Source organism: Panthera tigris, chromosome B3 (genome assembly GCF_018350195.1).
Source record: "Panthera tigris isolate Pti1 chromosome B3, P.tigris_Pti1_mat1.1, whole genome shotgun sequence".
NCBI lineage: Eukaryota > Metazoa > Chordata > Mammalia > Carnivora > Felidae > Panthera > Panthera tigris.
Window position 1 is genome coordinate 121,088,000 of NC_056665.1, and position 7,866 is coordinate 121,095,865.

Sequence of the window (7,866 nt, forward strand, 5' to 3'; positions counted from 1 at the left end):
GTCAGCTCCTCACCCTGGAGCTCGGAGCCCTGGCCCCCGTCCTCAAGGTGAGGGCCATTGCTGAAGTCCTGGGTGGCACCCGATTAGTCAGGTCTTGACTCAACTGTAGTCAACAAATATTTATGCAACATATTCTGTTTCAGGCTTCAAGTGTACAGGGAGAGCAATGTGAGCGAGGTTCCTGCATACAGAGTTCCAGAAGCCTGGGTGATGCAGAGGTGCGATCAAGCAATTAAAAACAGTGGACAAGCTAGAGCATGGTGCTAGAGAGGCACATGGAGAGGGGCAGCTGAGGCCACCCTGGGCAGCCAGGGAGGGCTCCCTGGAGGGAGCGAAGCCTGTACCGAAGCCTGAAGGGTGACTCGGAGTTGGCTGCCCGGCAAAGGAAGGGAAGAGCCTTCTCAGGCCTGTGAGTGGTGCCATCTTGGGGGAGGCTGGCTGGAGCCCACAGGTGGGGGGGGAGGGAGGGTAAGAGTGCAAGGAGCTGGGGTTGCAAAAGTAGAAGGAGCCAGATCTAAAAGGACTGTAGGGGTGACTCAGTCAGTTAAGCATCTGACTTCAGCTCAGGTCATGATCTCACAGTTCGTGGGTTCGAGCCCCACGTCAGTCTCTGTGCTGACAGCTCAGAGCCTGGAGCCTGTTTCAGATTCAGTATTTCCCCGTCTCTCTGCCCCTCCCCTGCTCGAGCTCTCTCTCTCTCTCTCTCTCTCTCTCTCAAAAATAAACATTAAAAAAACTAAAATATAAATAAATAAAAGGACCATAAAAGCCTGCTAAGCCATTTGGACTCTGTCCTGAGGTGAGGGCTGTTGCAGAATGGTCTTAAGCCAGAGCAACGTAAGGCACAGAATGGAGTTGGAAGGCAAGACTGGACACAGAGAGGTCAGTCCGTCGTGTCTCTGCATGAATGGTGGTTCTCTGTTCCCTGAAGGAGGAAGAGGTTAGAGGTGCAGGAGGTGAGGGCAGGGATGAGAAGGTCGTTCTGGGACAGGTTGAATTCCAGGTGTCTGTGGGACACTAGGCCGCTGTGCCCGGTGCTCTAGGCCCCCGAGCAGGGCCCTGAGGCAGAATTCTAGACCAGCGGCCCACCCTCAGAGCTAATGGGAGGTGAGGTGAGGTGGACAGCGAGAAGATGAGAAGGCCTGGAGTAGAGAAGCCACCGGCAGAGAAGGACACCAGCCAAGGACCAGAGAAGAAGCAGCAGGAGAGGGAACCCGCTGCTTCAAGGAGCAGGATGTGGTCAACGGTCCGGCACGCTGCTCACAGGCCACGTGTGGCAAGGCCGGAAGAGCTTCCCAGAGACAGAGCAAAAGGAGGACCCTTGAGAGCCGTGGCCCAGCAGTTTGGGTGGCGGTGGCCGAGGGAGAGTGACAGAGAGTAGTCTGGTTGTGAGGCTGGGGAGTAAAAGGCAAGGAGAGGCTGGGGAGTAAAAGGCCGAGGCCAGGCCAGCTCACAGGGGCCTCTGGGCCCCAAAGAGCCTCTTCCCCTTTCAGCCAAGCATTATTTAAATGTCTTTACATTTCTTACGAGATTATTTCTTATGGCCAACGGACACGTGAAAAGATGCTCAACATCACGGATCATCAGGGACATGCAAATCAAAACTACAATGAGATACCACCTTACACCTGTCAGAATGGCAAAAATCAACAACACAAGAAACAACAGGCGTTGGCAAGGATGCGGAGAAGGGGGAACCCTCGTGCACTGTGGCTGGGAATGCAAACTGGTGCAGCCACTCTGGACAACAGTGTGGAAGTTCCTCAAAAAGGTAGAAGTAGAACTACCCTACGACCCATCAGTCACACTACTGGGTATTTGCCCAAAGAATACAAGAACAGTAATTCAAAGGGATACATGCGCCCCGGCGTTTATAGCAGCATATTTGCAATAGCCAAACTATGGAAGCAGCCCAAGTGTCCATCGGCTGATGAATGGATAAAGAAGCTGTGGTATATAAATATAAATATAAATATAAATATAAATATAAATATAAATATAAATGTAGTGGAATATTACTCAGCCATAAAAATGAATGGAATCTTGCTTTGTGCAATGACGTAAATGAAGCTAGAGAGTATAATGCTAAGCAAAATAAGTCCGAGAAAGACAAATACCATATGATTTCACTCATATGTGGAATATAAGAAACTAATGAGCAAAGGAAAAAAAAAGATAGAGACAAACTAAGAAACAGACTCTTAACTCTAGAGAACAAACTGATGGTTACCAGGGGGAGGTGGAAGGGGAATGGGGAGTAAACTTATGATGAAAAATAAAATAAATAAAATAAAATAAAATAAAATAAAATAAAATAAATTTTTTTAAATTTAAGGAAAAGAGAAGATTCTTTTCTTATTTTGTGTCCAAACCAGCGGCCTTGTAAATTCTGCTCCTGGAAGCAACATACAATGTGACCAGTGAGTGCCCCCACTCCCATTCAAGAGCGAGTCCAGGAGATGTGTCCTGCCTCCCCTCTCTCCCTCAATCTCCTCTCCCCAGATTAAATGTTCCCACCTCTTTCCATTCTTCTTCCTCCCTTCACGGACCCACTTCTGCCTCAGCGGCTCTCCTCTGACCACCATCCAGGGCGTTGGCCGTTAGAGACACGTCCAGATCTGAACCCTGCCCACCTGCGCGTGTTCTGCCAGCATTCGGGATGGGACCATCACCTTCCTCTTTCTAGACGCCTCTCCCATGGCCACATTGCCCTCAATCATGGACCTAACTCTTAGACTAGAAGAGAAGCTGAGATTCTGTGGGACCTAGACGAGGGCTCAATATCCTAATCTTGCGGGTAAAGAATCTGAGGACAGTCAAGGCCACAGAACTAGTGATTCCAGATGAACTGTCAGAGCCCCAGGGCCATGCGGTGGGCAAGACCCGCTCGGCCCAGGTAAGCAGGCGGCTGGGGCTGTGCGGGCTGCAGCGTGGTAACTTGTGGGAAAGCAACGGTCCAAGGGCTGCAGGTGGGAGCTTATACTCGTAGACACATTTTGGAGAGTGTCCAAAAGAATTCTATCCTACAAAAATATAGGGCTGTCTACAGATCAATGTTTGAGGATGTTGTACGAGAGGTAGCTAATGATCCCACACTAGACGTTTCTCTCCTTCTTCTTTTAGCAACAGAACCCCCGACTCTTGGTGGGGCATTCAACCACCCAGTGTAAAGTTTATATTTCCCAGGCTCTCTCACAGCCAGGTGTGGCCACGTGACCCAGCTCTGGCCAATGGGTGTGAGTAAAAGTGATGTGCAACTTCTGGGTGGGAGGTAAGGGGTCTTCTGTCCCGTTCCCCACCACCACCTTCCAATGGCTGGAATCTGGACTCAGAGGACATGGTGTTGAGTCATCTTCAACCGTGTAGACAATGACATAAGACAAAAGGGATATGTGGGGCGCCTGGGTAACTCGGTTAAGCGTCTGACTCTTGATTTCAGCTCAGGTCATGATCTCACTTTGTGAGACCTCACTTTGTGCTGATGGTGCGGAACCTGCTTGGGATTCTCTCTCTCTCTCCCTCTCTCTCTGCCCGTCCCCTCCTTGCTCTCTCTCTCTCTCTCTCTCCCTCTCAACATGAAAAAAAGAAACTTAAAAAAAAAGAACAGACAAAAGAGATCTGCATTCCTGACAACGCTGAGCTGCCATCAACCACGTACTGCCTACACACCTACTAAAATCCAAGAAACCAGTTCTTTCTTGTTTAAGCGCCTTGACCATGGCTCTTTGTTAAAGCAGCTGAACTGCATCTTAACCGGCACAGATGTTCGTTTCAACATGGTTGATAGGTTGTATGTATGTGTGTATTGTTCTTAGTTCACTAATCCTCTCAAGAAAAATCTGCACAATCACCACAGATAAAGTCACTGCAGAATCTCTGCTCCTTCTGCTGTCCCGTCTCCAGCTCAAGCTTTTTGTCAGCGCCAGCAGCAGCTATTAAGTCCCCCTTGACTTTCTTCATCCTGTTCTCGCTCTCCTTTCGCTCTTTCCCTGAGGTCTTGTTCCTTCTCACACAGGCCGTGTCTTGCAAGTCTATGTTTGGGTTCACTTTGCTTTGCGTCATCCAAGGAATCGTAAATCACGCCAAAGCCAGTTGTCTTGCCACCACCAAAATGGGCTCTGAATCCAAATACGAAAATGACATCTGGTGTGGGCTTGTACGCTTTGGCTAGTTTTTCTCGACTTTCCGTCTCAGGTACCGTTGCCTTTCCGGGCTGAAGAACATCAAGGAGCATCTGTTTCTGCCACTGAGGTAGTTGGTTGGTCCTGAGCTTCCTGGTCCGGATGGTTATGGTGTCATCCACGATGGTGGCTGAGCTTCAAGCAGCCAGGGAGGAAAAGCAACTCGTTCATTATTTTAAGATTTTATTTGTAAGTAATCTCTACACCCAACGTGGGGCTCGAACTCACAACCCCGAATTGAGAGTCACATGCTCTACAGACTGAGCCGGCCAGGCACTCCAGGTCATTTTGTTTTTAATGGAAACGCCAAAATGTCCATCCAAGAGAGAGTAATAAAAGATGCCATGCTGACTGCGCGGCTAAGTACATGAAGTGATTACAAAAAGGATGAATGTATGTGTATATACACCACCTCGGAACGATGTCCCTGATATAATGTTAAAAGGAAAAAGACAAGGGACAGGACAGTGTAGAAGATACTGTGATTTGCCGGGTTTCCAGGGACAAGTCTTTCCTCCCTCTCTTGGAGAGGCTACAGAGGACACAGTCACCCTCGCCTCAGACAGAGTCGTGGTCTGAGGACAGAGGCCCAGCATTGTGGCAGCCTTTTTGTGCCATGTGGGAAGACCCTAGAGCGGGTGAAGGGGGCAGGGGAGCAAACATTGAGTGGAGCCTGAAGAGAAAGGCCACGCACACAAAAGACAGAAAAAAGAGAACCAGGTCTGTGAGGACAGCGAGTGGCTTCACCAATCCTTAACTGAAGTCAGCGTGCGATCTGGATGTGTGCAGTCACTAAACCTTCAAACTCCATTTTGCGTATTGGTTTAAGTCCATTTTAGCTAGGTTTTCTTTCACTCCAAAACAAAGACTTTCTTTTAATGTTTATTTATTTTTGAGAGAGAGAGAGAGAGAGAGAGATCGTGAGCAGGGGAGGGGCAGAGAGGAGAGGTGAACAGAGGATCCTAAGCAGGGATTGTACTAACAGCAGACAGTCCGATGTGGGGCTCGAACTCACAAACTGTGAGATCATGACCTGAGTCGAAGTCGGCCGCCCAACTGACTGAGCCACCCGGGAGCCCCAAATGAACATTCTTTAGAGTAAGGATATTTATTACAGCTTCATTTATAAGCAACATATTAGAAAATCTAAATTTCCTTTAAAAAAGGATTAAAGAAGTAATGGTACTTCTAACTGTGAAATATGGTGCCGCCAACATTAAAAAAAAATAACTATCTATGATAGGAAAAGATATACATACCCAAGATAGATCATTAAATGAAAAAAAGAAATGCAGATTATGTAAAGTACGCTATCATTTGTGTGAGGAAAAATAATGCATAAACTTACATGTTTATAAAAATGCTCGAAATATCTCTCGAAGGATACTCAAGAAATTGATAACAATGGGGGCCTGTCCAGCTAGGAAACTGAGAAGGATGCTTATTTTTCACTGTATACCCTTTTTTACTTTTTAAATTTTATACCATGTGGATGTAATGCCTGTTCAAAACATAAAGTTGCTTTAAAAATCTTTCTTTAAAGAAAGAAAACTCCTAACTGATGGAGTAGGCACACAGGAATATTTATAACTGTCACACGCACCCGCATGCAGAAAGTCTGGAATGATACGCGGACTGCCAACAGCGGTTACCCCAAGGAGAGGAGTTGGAGCGCGCATGCGGGCAGCCAGGAATGATTTCCCAACTGAAAGGTCACTCCACGCTGACATTTACTGCAAGGCAACGTTCTAAACTTTACAAGTATCAAGTCATTTTACCCTTGCCCAAGATGCTGAGGAAGATCAGCTCCATCACCCTAAATCAACAGGTGGGGAAACAGAGGCCGGGAGAGGTTAGGCGGCCTGCTCAGAAACCCGCAGTTAGTGAGCGGCAAGGCTGGGATTGGAGGGGGGTACGGTTAAGGGCCTCATCCGCCTGCGACATTAACCCCACCTTGCTGGCCCCTGGGCGGGGCTTCGGGAGCCGCAGGGAAACCCCTTCCTGCCCTCTTGTCGCTGAAGCTCTTCCCACCCCACAGAAAGAGTGGTGGCCCCAGCCCGGGGTCTTCCTTCTTTCCTCTTGCATATTGCTGCCAGAAATCACTCCCCGCCCCCCATCTTTATCACAGCTAGAAAACAGGCCCCTGGATGCTAGCAGGGCCCCCACCAAACTGCACTGTGTTTAAACTCTGCTCACATGCCCCGTCTACCTTGGGAAATGTGATATAAAAGGTTACCAGCAAGTCCTAGCGCTGATGAGGTTAGGAGGAAGAGGATGTTCTGGTGGGATGACTGTACAAAATCCAACCCGTTTAGGAATGCACGTACTTTCAGAACCAGCCACTCCGCTTTTAGGACCGTATCACACGGAAATACCTGAACAAGTTGCTGACGGCAGGCTGCGTGCCTATAAGAGTCACAGGCCATGGACTTCTATGCACCTGTCAAAAGGAGTAAAGTAGGTCTGACTTATGAACAGGCAGGGAGTGTACTGTTTAAAAGACAAGCTGTAGAGCATAACCCAATTTTAAAAAAACAAGAAAAGCGACGTATATAGAAACCTGTATATATAGAAAATGGTCTGAAAGGCTATATACCAAAATGATAATGGCGGGAAGCAGAATTAGGGAGGAAACGTGAGGAAAGGGAGAACTTTTCATTGTTTTTTAATCGGTATATTTCAACATTGTCCATATCTTTACAAGAATAGTTCCGTTGTGTGGGGCCCCTGGGTGGCTCAGTCGGTTAAGCATCTGACTCTTGATTTTGGCTCAGGTCGTGACCTCACGGTTCGTGGGTTGGTACCCCGTGTCAGGCTTTGCAATGACAGCATGGAGTCTGCTTGGGATTCGCTCTCTCTTTCTCTCTCTCTCTGCCCCTCCCTCTCTCAAAATAAATAAATAAACTTAAAAACTGATACGTATTTTTTTAAAAAGGAATATTTCAGTTGTGTAATTACATTTAAAAAAATTAGTACCAATACACGAACTTTTTGTGGCCCAAGCGGCAGCTTGCCCACCGTTCCTCCTCCCTTATCTCTCCCCCCTTTCCACACAAAGTCTTGTCTGCTCCTTCTCGCATTTGCTATCTTTGGACCTCAGACTCCTGAGCTGGCTGCAAGACCCCAGAGCCCCTCCAAACCACACTCACTAATCCCTCTCTAATCTCAGCTCCCCAGCAGCTCAAACCGGCTGCTGTCTCCTGTGGGAGGTGGGCAGGAGTCCCCTTGGCTGATGCCCATCATAAAAAGAGGAACACAGAAAAAAAAAAAAAAAGGAGCAGCTGTGGCGTATGGATACTCAGAGCTCCAGGACACGGGGCCCAGATTCTCCCAGGGAAGCGTATTTCTTCCTCTCCTTCCTGACATACCCAATGCTGTCAGAGCTTTTTCTAAGAATTTTCTAAGGGAGAGTGTTGGTCAAAACCATTCTGAGTCCCACACTCTCCCTTGGCAAGTAAGGACCCTACATCCAGGCTAAGCCTTTGCCACCTGCTTCTCTCCAAGCGGGGTCCCTTAACAGTTTCAGAGTCCGAACACTCACTTTGTTAACTGCTCAGGAGAGGGGTTGCATCAGACAAGCAGCCGTCTACACCCGTGGTTCTCAGGTGTGATGGTACACTGCAATCACGGGGGGAGATTTGCAAACTACTGACATCTGGATCCTACCCCTAGAAGTTCTTTTTTT

General features: G+C 48.0%; 1 long non-coding RNA gene across 1 annotated transcript; it reads left to right on the forward strand.

Moving 5' to 3' along the window:
* Positions 1-5,826: 5,826 nt before the first annotated feature.
* Positions 5,827-6,997, forward strand: LOC122239285. The gene is made up of 3 exons (XR_006218234.1): positions 5,827-6,009; positions 6,497-6,638; positions 6,956-6,997. It is a non-coding gene; the product is annotated as an uncharacterized LOC122239285 (long non-coding RNA).
* The last annotated feature ends 869 nt before the right edge of the window (positions 6,998-7,866 follow it).